Genomic DNA, 26,572 nt, shown 5'->3' with positions numbered 1-26,572 from the left:
ATGACCTGTTAATTTCTGACTGCTTAAAAGCAGGCCTGGGGAAATGCTCTGCTTAGAAATTCTGAAATCCCTTTTGCAGCCCTGGAAAGTGCAGCTGGCCCATGGGCTTTATTTTGAAAAGCAAAGGATCATTCCCATTTTGCAGTAACACTGCCATTTACTGGGCCGTACCAGCAGCAATTTGCAACAATGGGGGGAGGGGCTACCATTTGACCTAGAATGCAATTTTCAGCTAATTAATAAAGTGACCATTAGTGCCTGAGGGGATAATAACAGGAATAAGAACAAATTGCTGTGGGGTGCAAAGGAGACACAGGCATTGTATTGCAAATTTCTTATGCCACTATTCTTTTTCTCTCTGATACTTTTAAAGTACCCCCACTCAACACTTGCTTCTTCTAGGATCCTTGCAAACCACATAAGAATTAGCCCTTCAAAGATCAATCAGGATCTGATTGTTGTTAACAAAGTGCCACCTGGAGAGAAATGTTACAATATACCTTCATTACAAAGCATTCAATCTCTCTCATGCTCGCAAGCCCTGCCTACACTAGAGGGAAAAAAGCAGTTGTCAGCACTGGGCCAGGCACCTGCAATTGCTTATAAAACTCTCCATCTCCATGCACAAATGTGCTCCTAATACTTTCAGGGGACAACAAATGAAAAACAGGGACGGGAGTGAGGGTCACAGGCATAAAGTCAAGGGATTCAGAGGGGGACACTGAGCAGAGAATCCTGGACAGTGCCCACTGCCCTTGAAAGTGTCCAGGGAAGCAGTGGACATGGCCCAGAGGAACTCTGCCCGGAGATGTAACTTGAGGGAGGATTGGAAATAGGCCCTGCAGTTGCAGAGCACTTCCCCCGTCCAGCTTACTCCTCTTGGTATGGTGGAAGGACACCTTGTGCTCATAGCGTTGCATGAGCATCACTAGTTCCATTACGATTGTGTTTCAGAGTAGCAGCCGTGTTAGTCTGTATCCCCAGAAAGAACAGGAGGACTTGTGGCACCTTAGAGACTAACACATTTATTTGAGCATAAGCTTTCATGCAGCCCGCTTCTTCAGATGCTGTCTCCAAACACATCTTGACAGTGCCCCCGCTCACTAGGGGCGGCTCTACGAATTCCGCCGCCCCAAGCAGGGCGGTGCGCCGCTCGCGCTGCCGGGCGCCGGTCCCGCGCCTCCGCGGGACCTCCCGCAGACTTGCCGCAGGTCCCGCACCTACGGTGGAGCTTCCGCAGGCATGCCTGTGGGAGGTCCACACGAGCCACGGGACCAGCGCACCCGCCGCAGTCATGCCTGCGAGAGGTCCGGTCGTCCCGCGGCTCTGTTGGACCTCCCACAGGCATGACTGCGGAAGGTCCGCCGGACCCGCCTGCCGCCCTCCAGTTAAAATGCCGCCCCACGCGCGAGCTTGGCGCGCTGGGGTCTGGAGCCGGCCCTGCCACTCACAGGAGTTTGATTAACACCATTGCAGCTGTAATAGTGATAGGGACTGCAGGCAAGGCAGCTGCACCAATGCAGTGATCTCTCCCAGCTCAGTCCTGTCGTGCTTCAGGAACTGCTCTGAACAAGGATCCCACTCTGTTTTCTACCCCCGGCCCTGAGCAGCCCATGGGGCAAATGCTCAGGAAGTCCCTTAATTGTCTTTGCTAACTATGGCTGTATCTGTGCTGGGATTTTTATCCCCTGGTGTAGCTGCACTGGTGTAAATCGTTCTGTCTGATGTAAATCATGTCTACATAAGGTCTGAACATCAGTTCACCTGCATTGGCTACAATCCCTCTGCAAACAAGGCCTGTGTCTCCCAGCCACCAACATCAATTTCCATGAGATCATTGAGATAACCCTCCAAAAGTGAACAAAGCATTTGCCAGCATACAGAGTCAATCGGCGGGGTCATCGTTGTCAGCATTGCCATTCCCAGCTGCATCATTGGCAAAGTAATAGCAGAGGGCATGCTGTTAATCAGGGGCGGCTCTACGTTTTTAGCCGCCCCAAGCAGTCATGCGCGGGAGGCGCCCCGGAGCCGCGGGAGCAGCGGACCTCCCGCGGGCATGACTGCGCGGCTCGGCTGGACCTCCCGCGGCTCCGGACGGGTCGCGGGTCCGGCGGCTCCGCTTGAGCTGCCGCAGTCATGCCTGCGGGAGGTCCAGCCGAGCCGCGGGACGAGCGCCCCCTCCGCAGTCATGCCTGCGGCAGGTCCGCTCCTCCCGGGGCTCCGGTGGACCTCCCGCAGGCATGACTGCGGCAGGTCCGCTGGCCCAGCCTAACGCCCCCCCCCGGCGGCAGGGGACGCCCCCTAGATTTTGCCGCCCTAGGCACCAGCTTGTTTTGCTGGTGCCTAGAGCCGCCCCTGCTGTTAATGCTAGCTTACCCAGTAGTAGCAGCAGCTGAGATATACTGGACCTCGAGGGTTTCTGTTTGCTAATATGTGCCCTTCTGCACTCACTCTGCCTACCATGAAACACTTCCTCTTTGCCTGTGCAAATGTGCAGAATGCAGCATGCCAACATAATATAGAGGATAGAAGCAACAGCAGGATCATTCCCCTTCAGAAGGCATCTCCATCTTGCTTCAAGGCACAGTCAACCACCAGTCTGCTCCAGCTTAGGTGATCATTGAAGTGATGTTCATCACTGTTGGTGTATAGACATAGCCTCTGGGGCAGATGAGGGAGGTGTTTCCTGTTCAATGATTTCCAGAGTCTCAGTGGGGACAGACACCCCTTTAATACATATTGAACTTTGTCCATTCCCTTCACTGATTCGGTGAGGCCAGGGATTCAGTCAGATATTTGGTTTCATTAGTAGATCTCAGAGTGCTTTACAAAGCAATGCAGTATCGTTATCACCATTTTACAGATGGGCAAACTGAGGGACAGCAGTGACGTGACCTGCCCAAGGTCATGTAAAATGGCAGCAATTCCTGGGGGATTCTAGAATATTCACAGCCATCTCACAGAACACTCTTCTAATCCCACAATACTGTGCAAAATTTCCTGTAAGCGCCACATTGAATAGATGTGCTGGGAAATGTAGGATCAGTGCCTCAGTCACATGTCCCACAACATGCTAGCACAGCAGCAGCTGGTGGAAGTGTACGAATATTGGTCAGATTTACAGAACTGGAAAAGATGGTGTGCCAGCTATACTGGCTCCGTTCAAACTCTGCTAATATGAATAGTTAATATATACTTAAGGTGGGCCCAAGAAAAAGTGTTGTGGGAACTATAACTTTGAATTTCCTGACATTTTAGTATGTCAGATATAACATATCATGAAGTAGCTTATTGCATTTTGGGGGGATAAATCTTAGTTTCTCAGAGTTGGAACCATAGGAAAGAGTTCTTTCCCCCTCTCCCCTCCGCCCCGACCTGGTAGCTCATGATACCCCCATGGTGAACAGACATGGACCTAAGATACAAAACAGTTCAGGATCACTGCAGCCAATGGGAGCTGCAGGGGTGGTGCCTGCAGGCAGGGGCAGCGCACGGAGCCCCCTGCCATGCCCCAGGGGCCACAGGGATGTGCTGGCTGCTTCTGGGAGTGGCATGGGGCCAGGGAAGGCAGGGAGTCTGCCTTAGCCCAGCTGCACCACCACCCGAGGTAAGTGTCACCCGGCCAGAGCCCGCACCCCTTACCCCCTCCTGCACCCCCACCCCCTGCCCCAGCCTGGAGCCCCCTCCTGCTCCCAAACTCCCTCCCAGAGCCCTCACCCTCTCCCACACCCCAATCCCCTGCTCCAGCCCTGAGCCCACACCCCAACCCTATGTCCCAGCCCTGGGTCCCCTCCAGCACCCATACTCCCTCTCAGAGTTTGCACCCCACACCCCCTCCTGCACCCCTGCCCCACACTCAGCCTGGAGCCCCCTCCCACACTCCAAACACCTCAACCCCAGCCCAGAGCCCACACCCCCTCCCACACCCCAACCCCCTGCCCCAGTCCAGTGAAAGTGAGTGAGGGTGTGGGGATGGAGTGAGTGGGACAGGGCCTCAGAAAAGGGACAGGACAGAGGCGGGGCAAAGGTGTATGGGTTTGTGTGATTAGAGCAGGGGTAGGCAACGTATGGCACGGGTGCCGAAGGCGGCACACTAGCTTATTTTCAGTGGCACTCTCACTGCCTGGGTCCTGGCCACTGGTCCGGGGGGCTCTGCATTTTAATTTAATTTTAAATGAATCTCCTTAAACATTTTAAAAACCTTATTTACTTTACATACAACAATAGTTTAGTTATATATTATAGACTTATAGAAAGAGACCTTCTAAAAACGTTAAAATGTATTACTGGCATGCAAAACCTTAAATTAGAGTGACTAAATGAAGACTCGGCACACCACTTCTGAAAGGTTGCTGACCCCTGGATTAGACAGTTGACAATCCTAGCCGTGCGCCACTTCCCTCCCTCCTCTAGCACCAGCCGCAGTCCTGGGCCATGCGCCACTGCCACCCCCCCCCCCCCCCAGTACCAGTGGTGTTCCCAGGCTGCCCCCTGCCTCACAGCACCTGTCGTGCCCTCAGAGCCCCCCCTCCAGAGCACCTGTGGTGCCCCCGGAACCCCCCCCCTTCAGAGCACCCAAGATTTAGGGGTATATAGTACAAGTCATGGACAGGTCATGGCTGTGAATTTTTGTTTACTGCCCATGACCTGTCCATGACTTCTACTATAAATATCCATGGCTAAATCTTAACCTTACCCATCAGTTCCTGCTAGACTAGTGGTTTTCAACCTTTTTTCATTTGTGGACCCCTAAAAAATTTCAAATGGAAGTGCAGGACCCTTTGGAAATCTCAGACATAGTCTGCGGATCCCCAGAGATCTGTGGACCACAGGTTGAAAACTGCTACGCTAGACCACGAAAGCAATATGTGTGTGGCTGAACATGAAGCTGTGGAGTGTGAGGAAGGCTGGTGTTTAAAAGATAAATGTTTATTGGAACCTTCAAACTCCCCTGTGGTTTAAACAAAGCTTGGGAAATTGTCATAAAAATGTATCAGCCTGGACACAAATCTCCTTGCCTGTTCTTTACTATGAATGATGATGATTAAAGTACCATTTTGCAGGGCTGCTTTATAACATTTATCCCAAATCCATGTGTACCATGGGCAAGAAGATTAATTTTTGTTAATGGGGTGACTTGTGCTAAGAGCCAGAGGGATGACTGTAAAAAACAAAAACAAGCAAACCATCCGTGACTAGTATGAGGAGAGAATCAGATAAATCATTTTGGCTTTTGGCAAAGATGCATGTGCTTGTTTTCTGCTTTCGCACTGAGGAACTGGAAGTCAGGATTGGGGTTTTGAGGGGTAGGGAAGGGAGAGGAGGAGGAAGATTGCTTGGATAGATCATAGCATGTGGCTGATCTGGGGAGGGAATGGGGGGAGAAAGAAAGAGAGAAAGAGAAGAAATAATTTATTCTGCCCCCTACGAAATGAAGGAAATATTGAAATTAGGCTAGTTGAAGTAATTAGTACTGCACATAATACTGTTAAGTATGGATATGATAATCTGATGGAAAACCATGCACCAGCTTCAAGATACCTACTGTAGATTCCACTGAAGAAGTCCATCTCTGTTCAGATTTAAGGCTCACTGCTTGTCCCGTTGGCTAGCTTGTCTCCTATGAAAATAAACATTTGGTACACAAATTGTGCAAATACGCACACAAAAGGTATTTTTCAGATACAGAGTACGTTATACAGCTAGACCAGTTCTCTTGGACGCTAAGGAGTCTGCATAGTAGACATCACTATGAAATGTGTTTGACTGAAAGATGCCTACTTCATATACACGGCAGCTGTTTTATAGGCAAATTCACTTTGTTGTTCTGGTAATCCAGCCCTTCAGTTTTTAATTTCAAATCGTTATAGCTGAGCTTGAAATGCCTGAAAACAAAAGGGTCCAGATCTTCAGCTGGTGTCTACCAACACAGCTACATTGATGGCAATGGAGCAACACTGATTTACATCAGGTGATCATTTGGCCCACAGGGTTTAATGTGATGCAGCTTTAAGCATATACCAATCAGCATAATTGGTGCAGCTACAATGCATGTTCTGTATAGAAAGCGTATTTCCACAGAGGGTTTGCTCATAACTGTTCATTGATTGTTACATTGACGTTGGAGGAAAGCAGTAAGACACCTCTAATGATTGGAGGAAAGACTTGAATTCTAAAGCCCCAAAGATTAACACTGAAGGAGGCAGTTCCTGTCATGTGTCCCCATGTTCACTTTGAGTTTCTGGGTAAAATTCAAGGTATTGGTTTTAACCTTTTGTGTCTACATTGTAGCTGGGAGCGGCCCTCCCAGCCTGGGTAGACAGACTCGTGCTAGCTTTCCTCAAACTAGGATGCTAAAAATAGTGTGGACAGTGTGGCTCTGCCTACCCACCTGAGCTCAGGCCCAGGGGTTTGCATGGGCCTGAGAATCTGAGCTGCCGACCGAGCCACAATGTCCACTCTGCTATTTTTAGCATGCCAACTCCAGCGGAACTAGCGCAAGTCTGTCTCCTCGGGCTGGAAGGCTCACTCACAGCTGCAGTGTAGACATCCCCTTCAAGCCCTAAATGGTTCAAGCCATAGTTTCTTGTTCCCTAAATGTTTGAAGAGGAGAATGCAATGTCAAAAATTGTAGAAAAGCCCAGAGCATGGAATGGGCACTTTTTAAGTGATTGACATAATTTTCTAAGTCAAAATAAATCATAAATAATTGAGCCACTCGCAACCAGTCCTCTGCCACTGTGTCCCCCGAAGCCTTTCCTCTCATTCTAATGTTTGCATGTGAGGCCTAGCGGTTAGAGCAATGGCATGGGAGTCCTGGGATTCAGGCTGTGCCACTGATTTGAAGTTAACCTCAGACAAGTCCCAGAGGGCAAAGTTTTCAAACTTGAATGCCTAAAGTTGGGCACATAATGCCCCAAAATTATAAAATGTCCACAGATTTGGGTTGGCCCAGTGATTAGATGCTCAACTTGAGACACCTGGGGGGTCTCATTTTCAATGAGCACCCATAACTCCACTTGGAGTCCAGAGGGACTCCAGGAACTCAGCACTTCTAAAAATAAGGCCCCCTGGGTATAGGGCCGGATTTCCAATTAGGCACAGTAGGCACGCGCCTAGGGGCGCGGACATTCTAGGGGTGCCTAAAAGTTAAAAGTGGGTTAAAAGTTAAAAAGTTAATACATACAGCTGCCCTGCGGGTGGCTGGGCTCCTGGTCCGGGTAGGTGGCCACCCAGCTTGTGGGACTGAAGCAGGATGAGCGTCCAAGTCAGCCTGGGGGTGCTGTGAACTGTGGCTGGGCGGGGCAGCTGCTGAACATGCTGGGAGCATCCCTTTCCCAATCTCGGCTGTCCTGCTGCCTATGGCCCGTGCCGGGGAGGGAGAAGAAGGGGTGTGGCTGGCACCCCATTCACTTCCCCAGGCAGAGCTGGAGCGCAGCTGCCGCACTAGGCTGCAGTAGGGATGGAAGACACCCGGGGACAGCTCTCTGTGCGGAGAGGTACAGTCCCCCTTTTGTGCCTCTCCTGGGGCTGGTGGGTTGTGCCCCGGCTCGGGCTGGGCGCGCCGTGCGTGGCAGAGGGTCTCGTGCCTTCCAGGGGAAGCTGTGTTTATATTTATTTTTGTTTCATTTTTTATGCAAAACACGAAGGTCAGCTGCAGGCAGGCAGGGTGCTGAAGATGCTGTGCGTAGGGGCGCATAAGGTGTAAATCTGGCCCTGCCTGGGCAGTGGTCTTGTGAGTAGGACACTGGACTAGAAGTCATGAAATCTGAGTTTTATTCCCAGCTGTGTCAGTGACCTGCTGTGTGACCTTGGGGAAGTCGCTTCACTTCCTTGGGCTTCAGCTTCCTCTCACACCCTTTGCCATTCTTGTCTATTTAGACTGTAAGCTCTTCGGGGCAGGGACTGTTTCTCACTAGGTGTTTGTACAGTTCCTGGGACAACAGGCTCCTGCTCTCAGCTTGGGCCTCTAGTTGCTACTGTAACATACAGAATAACAATAGCTGTCTAAAGCTGAGATTAAAATATTGAGACAACAAAATTAGAGGCCACTTGCAAATGTGGGCCTTAGACTCCCTGAGCTGCTCTCTCCTTATCTGTAAAATGGGGTTCAACAATGTCTACCTCGGAGAGGTGATGTGAGAATTAATTAATGTTGAAAAAGAGGCTTGAGGAGCCTCAGATGAAAAGTGCTGTAGAAGTGCTAAGTATTTACTTCCGTAAAGCTTCAAAGGAGCTGCCACCGGAATTGGTGTTGGGGTTTCTGGGGCTGTCTTGGCATCTGAGGGGGCGAGTTACCAGTGTCTGAGCAAATGTACTTCAGCAAAAGACCTGCAACTGAGAACAGGCTGTGGGGACATGACATCCCTAAAACAGCTTGGCAGCCCACTCGGGGTTTGCCATCCACAGGTGGAGAATGGCTGCGCTGAAGGGTCTATTCACCTATTTACACAAGAGATGGATGTACAGACAAGTCCTATTAGCATTAAAGGGAGGCACCTGTGAAAATCTCATACACATCAGTGGAAGAAGGGCGCCCTAAAGCTATTATGACATATCAGAAGGCTTCTGTGCATGATCAATTTGTGTATTTATTATTTGTACACATTTTAGCCATGTGTATACAAAACTCTCCTCTTCATGAGGACAATCTAGTCACTACCTTGCCATCTGTCATGCAAAGGTGTTTGGGAGCTAAGGATGAAGACAGAAGGGGCATCCTCACACAACCTGCCAGCTGACCCAGGCATAAGTACATAAATATAAAATGGGATCCCTGCCTATAACTTCTTTACTTACTGATTCCTGAGTCCTTTAGTCCCACTTGAAGCCCAGCTTTGCCTGAGTTCCCACCAGCAGGGATAGGTGCCTGATTTTCTTCTGTGACTATAGGCTTTTTATCGTTTGTAGCAATCTTTAAACTTTATTTGTGTGGTGAGTAAAGGTATATCCTTCTCACAATGTATTTGTGGGGTTTTGTTTAATCCTGTGCGGGTTTTGGTTGCAGTGTTTTGTTTTGTTTTTTAAAGCTGAAATAATCAGTAGAACTGAAGATCTAGACACCTAGAAGGTGGCAATCCCTGTTAATTAGTGTTCTTGGGAAAACCTGCCTGTGATGAAAATAAAGCCCCTGTCGTTAAAACCCACTGCATTTTCCTTTGTGCCACTGAATGTTGTTAACAATGTTGCACTCTGGTTAAGTAAAAATCTAAAACTGCAGTGAAGTGTTAGTAATCGGTTCTTGAGCAGATTCCCTAATGCTATTCACTTTTCCCTGCTAATCTTCCTGTGTGAGCTATAACAATGCAGCACCAAATGAGAAGGAAATGTCAGGTTATGTTTCAGGGCCAGCCTCCTGCCCACCCTCCATCTGTGCTGATGTCAGTGCTTATTGGAACATATGCTGCCTGTTGCTCACTAGCCATCTGTTAGCTGAGCTGATGAAGTGTTCCTGTTACTGTGGCAACGGAAACCTTGATTGCCAGTGGCACCGCAAACATTTTCTGCTCAAGTTTCACTTTTATCTGTGCTCTGGAATGGCAGCCCAGGGGTGGTGTGGGTTAGGCTGCCAGAGCCTTTCTTTGAGCTTTCAGGTCAAAGTGGTTATGGTGGAAATTCATGTTACAAATCTTAGGCCAAATCTAAAAGACTGTAGCCTTGTTAATGGGAGCGTGATACCCATGTTAAACTGTCCAAATTAAAAGGTTGGCTTCTAAGATCTAAGGATGGGCACTCTGAGTCATAGGCAGGAGTTCAGATTATCAATGGTGGCAGTGGGGTTGCAGTGCCACAAAGCTAGAGGGACATTTTTGAAGTTGGGGTAGGGATTAGAAGAGGGCAGCCTTCCCTGTAGAAGAGATTAATTTTTTCTGTAGTCACTGTATCTTGGGGAAGGAAGATCTGGTCAATCACAAACATTTCAGGGACAGCTAAATTATTTATTTAATTAAATTATCTCTACCTTTTTATATTCACTTGCGGAATGATGGCGATTTCAAGCAATAGTAACAATAATAGTGAATCTCTTATGCAAAACTTTCTCTCCTTAAAACTCTCAACAAACATTAATCAGCCAGATTCCCTGTCAGGTTGGCAGGTGTTATTTCCATTTTACAGGCTGAGAAACTGAGGTGGTTACATCTGCCCATGACTGCAGAGAGAGTCAATGTCAGAGCTTGGATTAGAACCCAAAAGTTCCTTTCTTCCCCATCTGCAAAGACCTGTGCTGAAATCACAAGACTGCATCTCCCCCTCCTCACCTGGAGAGCCCCCACTGTCACCAACAAGAGTTGCACACACAGAATGACGTAGATTAGACTATGTCCTGTAGTTACTTTATTATTATTTATTGCATGTTTGTATTACCGTAGTGCCTAGGAGCCTCAGTCATGGACCTGGAATCCGTTGTGCTGGGTGCCGCACAAACACAGAACAAAAATCAGAGGGGTAGCCGTGTTAGTCTGGTTCTGTAGAAGCAGCAAAGAATCCTGTGGCACCTTATAGACTAACAGATGTTTTGCAGCATGAGCTTTCGTGGGTGAATACCCACTTCTTCGGATGCAAGCAGTCAAACAGAACAAAAAGACAGTCCATGTGAGAAGAGAGATATGTGTCTGATTAATGAGCCTTAGCTGTTAATGTGGGATGGCTGTTGTGCTCAATACATGGGTAACTGAGTGAAATGTAAGGGCCTGTGATATACAAGTGGTCACACTACATGATCTAATGGTCCCATCTGGCCTTACACTCCATGAATCTCTGAGTTATCCAGGGCCTTCTGTGAGAAGCAGATACTCAAAATTCACCCTCTGTGTTGGTGTTCCTCAGGGCCTTCAGTCCCTTCCCTTTCCACCCTTGCTCTTTTGCCCATGGCTGACTTCATCTGCTCTCATGATCTCATACCATCTTTATGCTGATGCCTCTCAATGTATCTCTCCACCCCTGGCCTCTCCCCCTGTGTCCAGACTTGCATCTCTTTCTGTTTTTCCATTATCTCCTCTTGGATGTCCCCTAACTTTTTTAATCTACAGATTGCTACAGGTGAACTTCTGTCCTTCCTATTTCCTCCACCACAGCTGACAGCTCCACTATCCTCCCTGTCAGATGTACTCACAACCTTGGGCTTAACTCTCACGGGCGCCTTTTCTTCTCTCCTCACTTCCAGGTTCCCACCAAATCTTGTCACTTCTCCCTGTAACACATTTCTAAACTTCAACTCTTCCATTTATTTCTACCACTAAAACCCTGGTTCAAGCTACAGTTCTCTCTCTCTCAAACCATGATTTCAGCCTTCCTTGTGTTTGTCTAACTTAGGGCCCTTGGACTGTAAATTCTTCAGGATAGGGACTGTCCCTTTTTTACCCTGGGAAAGTGCCATGCAAATGTATGGTGTTAAATAAATATTAAATAGTAGTAGTGTGTGCTCAGAGGCTGATAATGTGTGTGGTTGGATTGGTTTAGATTAGATATGATGCATATTGGCATTATCCTAGGTAGTAATAATAATTTAAGACTTCAGCGCATAGATATGAACTTTTTATTCCTAGACTTTGACACAATGAGCCTGATTTTCAGTTACACTAAGGCCTTTTATGCCCACATTAAGCCCCTTCACACTGCCAGAGTGGTAAAGGGTACCTAGTATAAAATGAGAATCAGGCCCAGTGTCTATTTTTTTCCACGTGTGTTGCGCGATTACACACCTTAAACATGGCAACTCTTATCTAAATGTTTTCAGAACCACAGTGCACTTCTCTAAAGGATCCCATGAACAAAGCTCCCCCTGATAGCCCTTGGAATTTCGTAAGGAAGTCCATGTTCTTACATCCCACTCTATTCCAGATTCTTCTAAATGCAAGGATCTGCTACATCCTACCCAGTAAACTAATCAGGGGTTAATGACCAGATTTCTTTTTCATCCATTATTTTTCTCCTTGAAACTAATACTTCACCATCTCCTCCACTTCCAGCTCTATAGGCACAAAAGATAGAAAGTCAAATTCAGCCCCAGCAAACAAGTACAGTGGAGTTATGCCTGCAATACTGAGGCTGAATTTGGTGCATATTTCCTAACTGCGCTACTTGAAGATAGTGCTAGTAAACTTACTTTGTTTCACTACAAACTTTACATTCAGCCTGGGTTCAGACAAGATTTTGCAGACTTGGGCCAATTTATGGTTTCAAGTCACAAGTGTGCAAAACTCAACATTTTGCTTTGAGAGTTAGGGTTCAGTTGGATCAAAAAAATGAAATAAAAACTTAGTGTGAGAATCAACTTGTATCCAAACCAAAGGAAAGATTTGCAGGACAGAATTGAAAACACTGAATTTTGCACACAGGTCTCTTTGCACGAGACCTAAATTAAACACTTGTGCTGACCTCTTCATTTGGTTGAAATGTTCAATTATCCAAAGTCATTGAAAGAAAACACAGAATGGAATTAACGAATGGAATTTGAACTAAAGGAATTGTTGATTAGAAGTTTTGGTGAGACTACAAAACTTTCTTAACATTAGATGAAGCCTCTATATGTGGATTATCAGAAACTTGTTTTGATTGGACATTTCTGGGAGCATCTGGCAGTTTATGCAGGGTAGCATCAAAGCTTTGCACGGCATTATCCTCCCTGCATTGATCAGCATCATTAGAATGGTTGTCATTGCCACCATATGCTGGTGTTGCTCTCTATCCATGTCCTCTGGGCATGGTGGCCCTCTGAAGAACTGTAGGTTAAGCTGCACAGATTTTCTCAGAACGTACTCATACAAACGTGATGTGGGAGGGGTGGAAACAGACTTAGCTGATGGTTGTATAAAGCTGCTGGGTGGACATAAATCAATGATGTTCATTGTTAACTGGATCAGATGAGAGTGTCACAACCTGGTTACAAAAATACACTTGTACTCGTGGGGCCAGATCCTTAGCTTTGTAAGTCAGCATTGCTGTATTAGCTCCATTGGGGAACTACTGATTTACACTAGCTAAGGATCTGGTCTCTAGTGAAGGTGGGGTCTTTGAGGCTTGTTAGTTGGAGCTATATTTAAATGTAGTTTTAACACAATTCCTGAACTGGTATAGTTGGATCCTTTAAAAAATACACAATTAATCCACAAGAAGCATAAGAGCAAATAAGCAATATCTATAAAGTATGGCTATTGTGTATGCTTTTGTGGAATAATCCTGACCTCCCTGAAGTCCATGGGAATTTTACCACTAACTTCAATGAAACCAGGGTTTGCCCCATACTGCCTATATACTGGAGCTCCCCCCACCATACAAATGAATTAAAAGGTACTTTGGGTAGGTGTACAGGAGGCATAAAAGAACCCAGCTCTCTTTTACATTTTTCAGTCCCCAGTTTTCCAGCTGTCACGATGTAATACGGTCTTCCCTCATGTAATTCCTTCCTATGTGCCAATAAAAGTCCCTTAAAAAAAAAAAAAAAAAAAAAGAGGAGCAACAAGCAAGTAATCCTGTCATACGATCTGCACCAGTAGTTTGGGGCCTGTTTCTCTTTCAGGGGCTGTGAGCATGCTTTGAGGTGCACAATAGAGATGCCTTCTCCATTGACTATAGAGCCCATTGAGCTAGACTCAGCAACAGTCCCAATAGCAGCAGCACAGTAATGGGCCCAACTGTTAACTGATTTAACACTCTGCCAGCTGCAGTCCCTGAGTTCAGAGAGGAGCAGCGGGCCTGTGTCTCTTTTGAATATTACCTTTCAGCCAATTAGACATATGTCACTTTCATAAAATGTTTCACATTCACTCACATCAGGGAGAGGGTTCTCGTGGGGGAATAAGGAGGATTATGTTACCTGCCTTGCTCCCTAATAAGAGTAAAGTTTAGTTTTGGTGGTGTCAGTAGCATTATTATGTGTTCACATGAAAAATGTTGATGAATCTGCTTGTAGAAAATACAGAGCACCTTCCAAGCTCCAGAGGGCTTTCAATCAGCATAACAAAGGGTGCAGTTTGGCATTTACTGTTTGGGATGGTTTTGCTTTTGTTTAGTTTTTTAACTAAAGATGGGACAGAAACACAAGCACCCATCAAAACGTGCTCCCTCTCCTCTCCTGACTTTGGGCAGGTTTAGATTCAGATCTGAATTGCCTTGAGCTGGAATCCCACATTTCAACACCCCCAAACTGTAGGAGAGTTTGGACTTGGATCCAAATCCAGATCTGAGACCACATTGTCAGTTGGTGTAAATCAGCATCACTTCATTGACGTCAGTAGAGCGATACTGGCTTACACCATCAGAGGATGTAGTTCCAGATCTGGATTTCAATACAAGTCCAAACACTGAATTTGCCCTCACAGTTTAAAAACTTGGGCCCATCATTAGGTTTTATAAGGAAGGGAAAATTAAAATCTATATAAAAGGAACACGAGTCCAGATAAACCCTTTGGAAGGTTTAGTTCATCTGGTGGATCAGCAGCAGCCTGATATAATCTGACTGAGTCTTATCAGGTCTGAAGTATCACTGAGTTGGTCCAGAGCCAATTTTTAGAGGCGGTACTAGAGCTGGTCTAAAAATGGAATTTCCATTCTGCAGGAAATTCCATAAATTTGAATTGGAACAACAACAACAACAACAACAAAAGACATTTTGAAATTTCCCGCAGAATGGAAATTCTCAAAAACTTTCATTCTGAGCTATCAAATCATTAATTGTGATAATGTCAACATGTTTCATTTAAAGTCAATTAATTTTGTTTCAGTTTGTATACCGTATTAAAATATTAAATAGCATATACATAACATTAAATATAATATATAAATATAATGCAGTGTTAAATTATTAATATATTGTATTATATTAATATAAATATAAATATTATATGTAATATAAACGTTGAATTGAAATTAATCAAAATGATAATATTGAAACAAAACATTTTACCTTATCAAAATGAAACAAGAAAAATAAAATAAAACTTTTTCCTGTCAAAAATATTATTGGAATCAACATGATCCTGTGAAATGTTTAGATTTCAATCAAACTGTATTTTCCATTGGAAAACTTTCAACCAGCTCTAGGCAGCAATGACAAGGCTATGGAGTGATAATATTCAAGCTGAAATGAGGAAGATCAGTGAGGAGATCTTGCTTGAGACGATGAAGCTGCCTTTAGTAATGAGACAGAACATCAGCAAAAGATGGGGCACTCAGGCAGTCCCTGCACAGTACAAATGAGTGCTGTTGTTCAGCCAGAGGGAAAATATTCTGCATCCCTTCTTTAGCAAGTGCCCAAAAAGTCATGGGAGAGGAAGGGCAGGTATTTCTCATGCTACCCCAGCCTCCCTGTTAGCCAAGAGGAAGCTGAAAGAACATGGGTCAGGTGAACAAGGTCACCTGAAGAAGAGCTCTATGTAAACTTGAATGCTTTTCTCTTTCACAAATAGAAATTGGGTCAATAAAAAATATTACCTCTCCACCTTGTCTCTCTAAGGATCAGGTGAGCAATTTGAGATGGAGGGCAGAAATAAACAGCTCAGTAGGACACAGAGATGGCAGGGAAACACCAGTTGTAAGACTGCTGATATAAGAATGGGGCAGGTTTCAGTGTAGTAAAGAAGGACTCCTCTATAGACAAGTAGAATTCAAAAAAACAATTTGTGTAACCATTGATTTACCAATAATTACATGAGCACCTTGCTCCCTTCGGGCCCAAATGGACATTTCATTTGGCACAAAAGAGATTCTGTTGGCTGCAAATGAAGGAAGAAAATGATCCTTCTCTCAGGAACGAAGCTGGCTGGAAGACGACATTTGGTTTCACAGCAACTTTCAAGCTTTCAAAATTTGTTTTCGTTTCTTGGAACAAAACCAAAACCTTTCAAATGTTTTCAGTAAATGGGAATTGTGTCAAAGCATTTATTTTCAGATTTAAAAACTTGAGATTTTTTATTCATAACACACACTCACTCACTAATCAGAACTGACCAGAGAGCCCTGAACCAATAAGAACCTTTGCAATGAAGATTTTGTCAAAATCGATATGTCTCAGTGAAACATTTCAGCTTTGACAAAATGGCATATTTAAGTGAAATTTCATTTCCACTCCAGTCAGCAGTGTTTGTCTCTGTGTTAAATGAAATAGACCTACTATTCAGAAATTAATTACCCTTGTAGAACATTACTACCATGATCCCCTTCCCAGGCATCTGTGTGATCACTTGCTTTTAGACAGTGGCAGGGAAGGGCTGTGAATATGTTTTAGTAGTGGAAATAGACCACTTCACTAGCTTTTCACAGCTCTACCCAACAACCAGTAAAACAGGCAGAACAGCTGCTGATAAAATATTCAGAGACTTTATTCTTTGCTTTGGATTTTCTAAAACGATCCATCATGACCAGGGTAGGGAATTTGAGAATCAACTGCTCAAGAGAATTTGTCCAAGATTTTTTTTAAATGGGTGCCTAAAGTAAGGGTCTTAAGTCCAAGTACTAAGTATTCAGGAACTCTCATTGACTTTAGGGCGAGATCTTTGTCTTCAGTGCTTTTGAAAATCTGGCTACTAATTTATATTCCTAAATATTAATTTAGGAACCTAATTTTTAGATACCCATTTTTTTGACATCTTGGCCTTTGTGAATATATTGAGATGCGGAGTTCCTGTACTAATCCCTACCATCTGCAAGGAAACCCATCTGAAAAATTCAGCAGACCAAGATCAGCTATGTTATGAACATTGACTGAGGAACAAAAGTCAAATTGAAGAGACTATTTAATCCATGTAGTGCATACACTGCACCAACTAGGAAACCACTAGTTAGTCTCCATTTTTCCTGCTGCGTAGACCATCTCCAAATTCACGCACAGATAACCTTTTTTTCACTTTGTACAGAACAACCAGGGTAATTAATGAAGCTGAGTACACAGGCCAGTGAAAAGGAGAGCTAAAAGAACCCTAGAAATTGCTGTGGAAAATTGCTAGGTGTAAGTAAATACTTGAAGTAATCACCTAACTCTTAGTGGTTGCCTTGCAACTGATAATTTAGTTGGAATACCAACCCAAAGGGACAAAGCTTAAGCACAGGGACAAGGACAAAAAAGTATTAGGACCATGGAATCCAGTATAGTGATCAGATGAAGACCCCTGTACCTGGATACAGACACAGGCTTTAGGAGATTGTCCTGTAAATAAATTACAATTGCCATCAGAGAGCAGAACTGCCTAGCACACAGGTTAATAGTAATTCTAAAGCCCGGGAGATGGAACTACACTTACAGAGGACTGAACAATCTATCAGTGATGAGTCATCAGAGAAAGAAGAAAGGACATTCAGAGACAAACACCACCCCGTGTTTGGATCCATCAATCACAGTGAGTGAAATGACCAAGGGAGATATTCACCTGTGGCTATGTAGATTATCAGCCATGATGCTCCCAAATGGGGACAGCAGCTATAGGACATTTGCCACTAGTGACTTACACATCCGCCTATGAGATTTTGTCTGCCAATGGAGAATACAAACACGGCACTGAAAACGAGTTGCCTTGAGTGTTTAAAAATAAGTGGATAAAGTGCCTGAGATATTTAACTTTGAAAAGAGGCTATGGCAACAGTAAAGAATAACTAAGGCAAAGATAAAAACCCCAGGTCAGTATAGTTGCTCTGCCAAACTGTCTCTCCTAGTCCTGTGTTTAATGTATTTATTATTAATTATTTTTATTTATTTATCTGTTTGTTTGTATTGTAGTAGCATCTAGAGGCCCCAATCTGGGATCAGGGTCCCACTGTGCTTGATGTTGTTCACACACATTTTATTGTCCTTCGATTTAAGGAACATTGAAAATTCCACTTTGCACTTAGGTTGTAAACCATTCAAGGTATTCACATTTGCTGTCCCATACTCTGGCTTCTGGGACTCACTGGAATTGTCACTGATGTGCTGCTAATATCTTATGAAGGGTCCCAACCTGTGAGAATCCCCTTGTTCTAGAGGTGCATGTGCTTGCAGGTGGGGAGAGGGGAGAAGTAGTAATTGTTTTCCCATTGGAACACAAATAAGAACAGAAGCATGGCCATACTGGGTCAGACCAAAGGTCCATCTAACCCAATACCCTGTCTTCTGACAGTGGCCAGGGCCGGCTCCAGGCATCAGCTCAGCAAGCAAGTGCTTGGGGCGGCCAAGTGGAAGGGGCTGCACATCGGGCTCTTCAGCAGCAATTCGGCCGTGGGTCCCTCGGTCCCTCTTGGAGGGAAGGACCTGCTGCCAAATTGCTGCTGAAGAAGAAAGCGGCGCGGTGGAGCTGCCGCCGATCGCGGCTTCTTCTTCTTCTTCTTTTATTTTTTTTTGCCGCTTGGGGCGGCAAAAACCCTGGAGCTGGCCCTGACAGTGGCCAATGTCAGGTGCCCCAGAGGGAATGAACAGAACAAGTAATCATCGAGTGATCCATTCCCTGTCACTCATTCCCAGCTTCTGGTTATGCCTTCTCATAACCACAGTCAAGGGGAGGAGGTAACACACCTGTATGAAGCCCTTTGCTGGAAAATGTGTACGCTTTGGTCCCGAAAAATATACTGATATATTGGTAATGTAGCACGGTGGCCAGTTTATGTAATCTGAAAAAGCGGGGTTGGAATGAAGACCCTGGAGGGAGGGATTGACAAGACATACTCTATTCCTGGGAATTTTTTGAAAATATCTGCCATTCAGTGCAATCTGGCCCATTTGATAGGCAAAACAGGGCTCTTCTGTAACTCATCTGATGTTCAGATGATTTCATATTATTTGGGAGGGTGGCTGATATCATCAGAACTAGATGATCCCAAACTTCCCTTCAGCTGGGGGGCAGATTTTTTTTTTAAACAACTATTTATTTAGGAAGTTTTAACAAGTTTACAAATCCTTGCCCTGTAAATATCAGAAACAAAACAATCATTACAACAATTACCTTTTGTTTAAAGAGATATTATACAGAATTATAGTTATCAGAGCTTTCTATTTCACAGGCCGTTACCATATTATAGAATAAGCATCATTACAACACTTATGTAATTTCTAGTGATTTTATTAAATTGAGGGAAATCTTGATATACACATTTAACAGACCAGGTATGTCTTTCAAATGGTATTATTTTAAAAAATTGGACAGGTCTGCTGATTTTGTTGTGGGTGAATGTACTGTGAGTATTGCATAAAAGGTAGCCAAATATCTAAGTATCTATCCGTCCTCTGTCTATTTTGCTGGGTAAGTAATTGGTGTGTCAATTTTTCCATAACCACAACCTCCCACAATTTTTTGAACCTATGGTTGGGCTGTTTTCCTTTTTCTAACGAGTGGCTACCAATAGCCAAGAAGCTACTAGCAGATGAGAGATTGATTTTTCATCTCCTTTTGTGAGACCATTTCCACTAGGAAACAGTGGGAGGATTACCAAAGGATGATTTGGTAATAAATATCCATCCACTTGTGATATTCGGTTATGGACTGCAGCCCAATACCATCTAATGTCCATCAGATGTGCATAAAATCTCCTCTTTCTCCACAATTTCACCAACATTTATTGGGGGGCAAAATTTTAACAGGGGACTCCTGGGAGCCCCTTGTATCAAACCAGTGCATGCTCTGTACCTTCTCACTCATCTGTGCACATGCACTCAGGAACAGGGTGACCAGATGTCCCAATTTTATAGAGACAGTCCCGATATGCGGGGCTTTTTCTTATATAGGCACCTATTACCTCCCACCCCTTGTCCCGATTTTTCACATTTGCTATCTGGTTACCCTACTTAGGAAGCAGAGGAGGTCTAGACTTTTGATTCCCATAACTTGTTTCTTCCCTGATAACTGTGCATGTGTTTCAGCTTAGGAATGGTTATTATTGATCCTCAGTGTGCCTCTCTGACTAATTCTTCAGGTGAAATGGAAAGCAAAGATCCTGACCATTTGATGTTATTAAAGACTGCATGGCACTTTTCACAACTGTCAAGGTGTTAGCTCTGGTGTCATAGTCAAATTTCAACTTTAGGTCATTAGAATTTACTCCCCTATATTCCCCCAGCAGTTTAAATTCCTCCTTCACTTCCTGTTCTAAACTGTGAGTAATATTGCTATTGAATTGCTACCCTGTGTCATTCTTGCCAGAGACGGCCACATCTCAATGGGGAGTGTAGCATACACAGATTGACTGTCAGTTTATGGGCCAAATCCTTCAGTTGGTATGCAGGCCATAACTCCCCTTTGGCTCAATGGGAGTTTTGCCTAGGAAGACTTGAGTAAAGACTGCAGAATTTGGCCCAAGGGCCTCGATCCTGGAACTGGATCCATGGAGTGAATGCTTGTGCCAGTACAGAACTTTATTGACTTTCGTTAGCCTCCATGTGGGTGAAAGTGTCTGTCTGTGTCGAGCTATATGCAGAATTGGGGTTTGAGTTTGTAAATCTTTCAGGGTAAAAGGGGCTATATAATGGACCCTTTTCAAGGATTCCATTTATTATCATCATCATATTCTGTCTGCAAAAATGACCCTGTGTGTCACTGCTGGATACAACTTTAATAGGCTAGTAACAACACCAGTGAGATAAATGCTGTGATTATTAATGACCAATAAATCAATTTTTTAAATTCTTTCTTGTGTTTGAGAGACATCAGTAAAAGTCCCAAAAGACACTGGAGACAGAGAAACTTCTGAGGATTCCTAGGCATCAAGCCCATAAGATTTTAATATGCTGAAGAAGAATCTTACACACTTGAGAATTTGTCTCTTATGAAGCTACCTTGCAAATGTCATTGCAAATGGAACAGGAGTTGAAAAAAGCCAACAGGTCAGCACTGTCTGTCTTTGTGTAGTTTTTTGGTTAATAACATACTCTAAATGCAGATTTATTATTTACCTAGTGAAAGTCTCATATAATAAGAATGCATAAAACATACACAAGAGAGCTATTTGAAATGCTCAGAGGTCACTTGGCAGAGTTTAATATCTTAATAGTCTTTCCTACCAATACATCTCAAATTATCTTGGGGAACATCAAAAATATCTGCCTAAATGAGGTTTGGGTAATTAAAGAAGTTACTAAGTAAAGTTGTTATTATGAGTCATGACAGAGGACACAACTGAGATTTAGGTAAGAAAAAGTTTCCAGTGAAAAGTGATAATCTGAATGAAAATTTAAATAATTTGATTAGGAAATTTCTTTTTGTTCTTAAAAATCAGTCATGTATTAACCGTATGAGAAAGGGAAAGCAGTCCAAACTGGTGTTTTGACTAACACATTTTATTAGTTTGGTTAGTAACTTTTTGAAAAATATATTTTCACAAATTGTATTACCATTTTGCCATAAGATGTTATGTCATGTACAACATTTATTAAACTTAATAAATATCGTACATGATGTAACATCTTATGGACAATTCAGCTGATGTGATTTATGGACACTATCATACAAAAGGTGATAGGGGATGTGGATATATGTAAATGAACATGGGGATAATAAGGTCTCTGCATCAAAGAGTTGGGGATCTAAGATGATGAGCAACAAACAGAGTGTGTGAGAGAGAAGGCACCTATCTCTGAAAAAGGGGCAGGGCATAGAATATACCCCTTGCCTTGGCATGTTCCATTGGCTAACTTAGGCCAGGCCTACACTACCCCTTACTTCAGTATAACTTACGTCACTCAGAAGTGTGAATAAGCCACCCCCCTGAGCGACATAAGTTACACCGGCCTAAGCACCAGTGTCGATAGCGCTGTGTCTCGCAGAGGTGGATTTATTATGCCAATGGGGGCACTCTAGTGGCACAGCTACATCAGCGTAGCTGTGCCGATGTAGCACTTCTAGTGTAGACTAGCCCCTAGGCAGGAAGCCGCTTAACATGCTGGCTTTTGTGAATCCCATTGTGAGATACCCGTCTCTCTCCATTCACTGTGTAGAGAGCCTAAATTCCTAACCCAGATTTTGTGAATTCCACTGATTCTCTTGGCACCTAAAAGTTGAGCGTGGTGAGAATCAGTGTTGACACACTTAAGTTTCTTTGTGAATCTATCCTTTGGTCTTTTTCGGTATATCAGCCCACTCCCAAGTTCCAAAATCAAATGGAGCCTGAAACCTTCAAATGCATTGAAATCATCTCACAGTGCCACCACAAAGCAGCAAGCAGTCCAGCACTGCCTTTCCCTGCAAAACCAATCAAATAAAACAGAGCTGTTACTGACTACCTTCTTCTCTAATCTTTTAGCAGTGTGAGATATCTTTTCTTGGGGCAGTAGCTCAGATTGCAATGAGCCAATCATTTAATTACAGCCCCAGACTCTGGAGAATGTGGGCTCAACCATCACAGGGCTGCTTTTCAAGAAGGCATCTGTGCTTAGCATATGGCAACTATTTATTATAGCTGTTGCACTGCGAAACAACAATTCCCATGATAATTATTTCTCGTATAGCAAGATGCTTCAATCTCTGTTTCCCACAACATTCTGCTTGTCTGGTATGTGTGTGCCAATGTCACCACAGTCCTAGCAGACAGTTGTCTACATTTTGTCATTACCGAGCGTAAACAGACATGACTTGCGTCGGGGGAGGGGAGCTGCTAATTTAGCCTGTCTTTAATACTGAAGCGTGAAAGGAGTATTGAATAATTTGTGGGCAATATTTACAATTCTCCCTCCTCCTGCAATCCTTTTCTTCAAACACACATTGTTTCAGACCATTAATGCCTATTTGCCAAATGTGGTACAGACCATCCTCTGTTTTGCTGGAGAGAACCTTTCATTCTTGTTATTTAGGCAGTTAATTTTGCATTGATTTTTCCAAAGGGAAATATATGTATTTATTTACAGAATGATACTGATCTCCTTTGGAAAGTGCTTTGAGACCTATAGTTGAAAAGCACTATATAAGAGCTAGGTATTATCTATATCTATAGATTCCCCCCTCCCACCCCGCATATATTTTGATATAGATAGCAGTCTAGGATTCTAGCAATAATTTTATATCGTAAAATGAAACCTTAAAATACCCATGTGTAGTTTCACACAGATTGAGAAATGTAAGGGCTGCCAGACCTTTGATAAAGAAAACCCCAATAGCAAGAACATTCCTAAAGACAAAACAAATGAAAAACCAAATAAAAAAAAATCAGCCCACTCCCCAATGCAGCTTCCAACTCTACTGCAAGAAATCCTGTAAAATGAAATTAGCTCTGGCAGGAAATCCGCTTTATTCTGTTTTATTTGAGTGATGCTCAGTTGCTTGATTCCAAATTTTAGAGAATATTTTGGATCTGTTTTCTTTACCATAATAGTGTTTACATAAAAAGGCTAGATTCTCAGCTGATTAAATCAATGTAGCTCCACTGACTTCAGTGGAACAACTTTGGTTTACACCAGCAGGGGATCAGGCTCACAATGTCAAATGGTGTCTTTTCCCAAGCCATTCCCATGAGAGCCTGTGTACTCTTCTTTTTGGCCACCTTTAATATAATAAGTGGAGGCAGGTGACATCTGAAAGTGAAAAGGAAAACCATCCCGTAAAGGGTGATGCTCAGAGCAGGGTGTAAAGATCACACTCTTTGATTCAAGGAGTCAAAGCTTCTCCTGAAAAGCTATAGGAATTAAAAATTAATAGGATTTAATCAAAATGCAGCAACCAAAGCTGAAATTGGGAAGGTGTTAGCCTTTTACCATGGTCAGTATCGTTGTTGAGGCTGTGCTAGTAAAAATGTACTTAGGCAAAAGCAAGAATTGCTCTTACCGCCTCTCTTGCAGCTCACTCTGTAGGCACTAAGTGGGTTTTCACTTTCCAAGGCAGAGGGGAAAATCTATTACTCTTTGAAAAATTAGATTCATTTTGAAATATAAGGCCAGATCCTCTACTGGTATAAATTGGGAGAGCTCCCAGTGGAGCTTTGCTGATTTATACCAGTTGAGGATCTGGCCCTTATGGGCTTTTGTTTAGCACATTTGTTTGTACATCTATAAACACACAGAGCACCATAGTATCTTAGCTGATCTTAGCTATATAGCTAATATTGTACTAATTTAATACTGCATATGGGCCAAATTCAGCCCTTGAGCAAGCAGGCACAACTCCCATTGACTTCATGGGAAGCAACACCTCCTTTACTCCGTGGCTGAATTTGGTCCCATATTTGCACTTAAAAGTTGGGTTTCATAATACTGCTTTTATATTTGGCTTTATGCAAACAGTTTCCAGTTGAATCAGTAGTAAAACTGCTCTTTAAGGCAAATGAATATGTAATTAGTAGAAATAATGGAGCAGTAGTCAGTCAGCTGCAAAGCTGATGCTTCATCTAAATGTGTGTGAGGCACTTTATTTAGCTGGCATGTTGCTAAAGTCTATTAAGTTAAATTATGAGAAGTGTTTTGAGGCCTTTCACACAGAATGCAAAGCTTTTTATTCCTTATTTACATATGAGAATGTATATGCATGAAAGATTTTCAACCCATGAATTAACTCCAGAGGAAAACAAACCACCAGATATACACAAAACCTGGGTTTGTGTTTGTGTTTATGTTTTTTGAAAGCAAAGAAACATCCTTACAAAATTTTCTGATTAATTTATTCAAAGAACTTAATTGATGTATCACAACACAGTGGTATAATTTACATGGCATTAGACGATGGAAGTGCTGAGTTTTTCACGCTGACAGGCAGCCAGCTGAGAGAGCATCAAACAAGTCAGCCCTGCTGGTCATTTTTGTGAAGTAGAAACGTGTTGTTATTTAAATCTCACTCCATACTGTTATTTTTAATAGTATAAAGTAAACATGAAGCAGTGTTTGAATAGAATATAATGTTTCATTATGTATATCTCACTCTAGAGAGAGATAAATATCTCCAAATCCTGTCACCAATCACAAAACACCTTGATGGGGCAAATTGTTACTAGTCAGAAACTAGTTTTGTTTTTAAATCCATTTCACTTTTGGGGGACAAGTGTGGAAAGAAGCACTTTATCCCAAGATCAAAAATCCCAACTGAATAAGTAGTGCCGGGTGCTATATGTATGAACAGTGTCACTAGTAGACATTCTATGTGGATGTTTTCAACATGAGCCCAGTTGGCTAGCAAGGTTTTTTAAACAGGACAGTGAGATTTATAAGTTCTTAGGGCTATGTGTTACGTTGTCCATTCACAACAAGCAAAACAAGCACATTCAACCTGGATGTGACTTTTAGGAAAACAACAAAACCAAAAGTGAATGAACATAAAATCTCCATGAAAGAGAAATCAGAATGTGCCTTTCACCCTGTAAGAGCCTCCCTCCTGAGTCCTCTCACAGCCCTGCTGTCTACCAGAGAGGTACAAAGACTTCTTATGTACCTAGAAAACAAGAGTCACACTGCTGATTCTGGGGGTTATAATATTGGTCCTCAAGCAAAACCAACAGAGGCAAGCTGAAAGATTTTAAAAGTGTCAACTGGAATTTCCCCTAGCCATACCATGTAAGTTCAGTGAAACCCATTTATAATGAACTCAGGTACAGTGGAACGCCATTTATCAGTGATTCTCAAACTTTTGTACTGGTGACCCCTTTCACATAGGAAGCCTCTGAGTGCGACCCCCCCCTTATACATTAAAATCACTTTTTAATATATTTAACACCATTATAAATGCTGGAGGCAAAGAAGGGTTTGGGGTGGAGGTTGAAAGCTCACAACCTCCCATGTAATAACCTCACAACCCCCTGAGGGGTCCTGACCCCCAGTTTGAGAACCCCTTGATTTAGATAATGAAGGAAAATAAAATCCCCAGGTTGTTTCATTGCATTTCAATGTGCAAACTGTAATTCCAGTTATAGTGAAACTCTGCTTCACCCCTCACCTCCCCCCACCACCCACAAAGCTAGTCTTACAAAGCTTGAACAGGGCATGGGAGAACTATCTCCGAGTGGACTCCTCCCACTCCAAACCCATAGGAGAGCTCATGGTTACAGGACTAGCTCCATCTCAGTCCCATTTCTGGCCTCTCTGAGTGCATCCATCTGGTATCAGGCCTCATGCCTTTGCAAGGCAGAAGTCTGTATTCTCCCACTCCTAGACTGGGCTCTGGGCTACAACACCCTGTATATCAACTGTGCTTATCCAAGAGGTCCAAATGGGTTCAACCTCTGCGGTCCTTTCCTTCAGCAATCTGTGACCCAGGATCAGACAGCCTTCTTAAACCAAAGTATTGGTTATTTTGCAGTGGGAACAAAGCTTTGATAGAAAAAGGGATTTTAAAACAGTCTACATACATGTCTATATTACCTAAAGGCATCTTACCCGGACGATAATCTGTCTCCTTCAGCCCACCCAGTGGGTGCCTGCATTTTATTCTGATTCCCCTGAACAACTCCCATCTCTCTTGACAGAAAGTCCCTTTTAAATCCACTATAGTCCCTTTGATCTTCTGTTTCCCAGGCCTTTTCCTTTCCTGGCATTGTCTCTTAACAACCCTCAAGTGGTTGGTCCTTCAAACTGTAGATACAGTGGCCACATATTCTTAACCCTACCATCTCTGGGGCATTGACACAGAGCAATGTTCTGACGCACAAAGGAGTTGTGAAGTCACACCTTCCCTCCAACAGCAGATCCACCAGGTTCCACAGC

At 43.6% G+C, this 26,572-nt stretch overlaps 1 long non-coding RNA gene across 1 annotated transcript in view; it reads right to left on the bottom strand.

The window, feature by feature from the left end:
• LOC120402423 overlaps nucleotides 1-26,572 on the bottom strand; it is a 30,879-nt gene that overhangs the window by 2,016 nt on the left and 2,291 nt on the right. Inside the window, exon 2 of the long non-coding RNA XR_005597233.1 lies at nucleotides 5,546-5,620. This is a non-coding gene — a long non-coding RNA (uncharacterized LOC120402423). The remainder of the gene's footprint in view (nucleotides 1-5,545; nucleotides 5,621-26,572) is intronic.

This window comes from Mauremys reevesii, linkage group 3, assembly GCF_016161935.1.
Source record: "Mauremys reevesii isolate NIE-2019 linkage group 3, ASM1616193v1, whole genome shotgun sequence".
In the NCBI taxonomy this organism is placed as follows: domain Eukaryota; kingdom Metazoa; phylum Chordata; order Testudines; family Geoemydidae; genus Mauremys; species Mauremys reevesii.
Note: the sequence above shows the minus strand (reverse complement) of the source record. Positions and strands in the feature narration are given on the sequence as shown.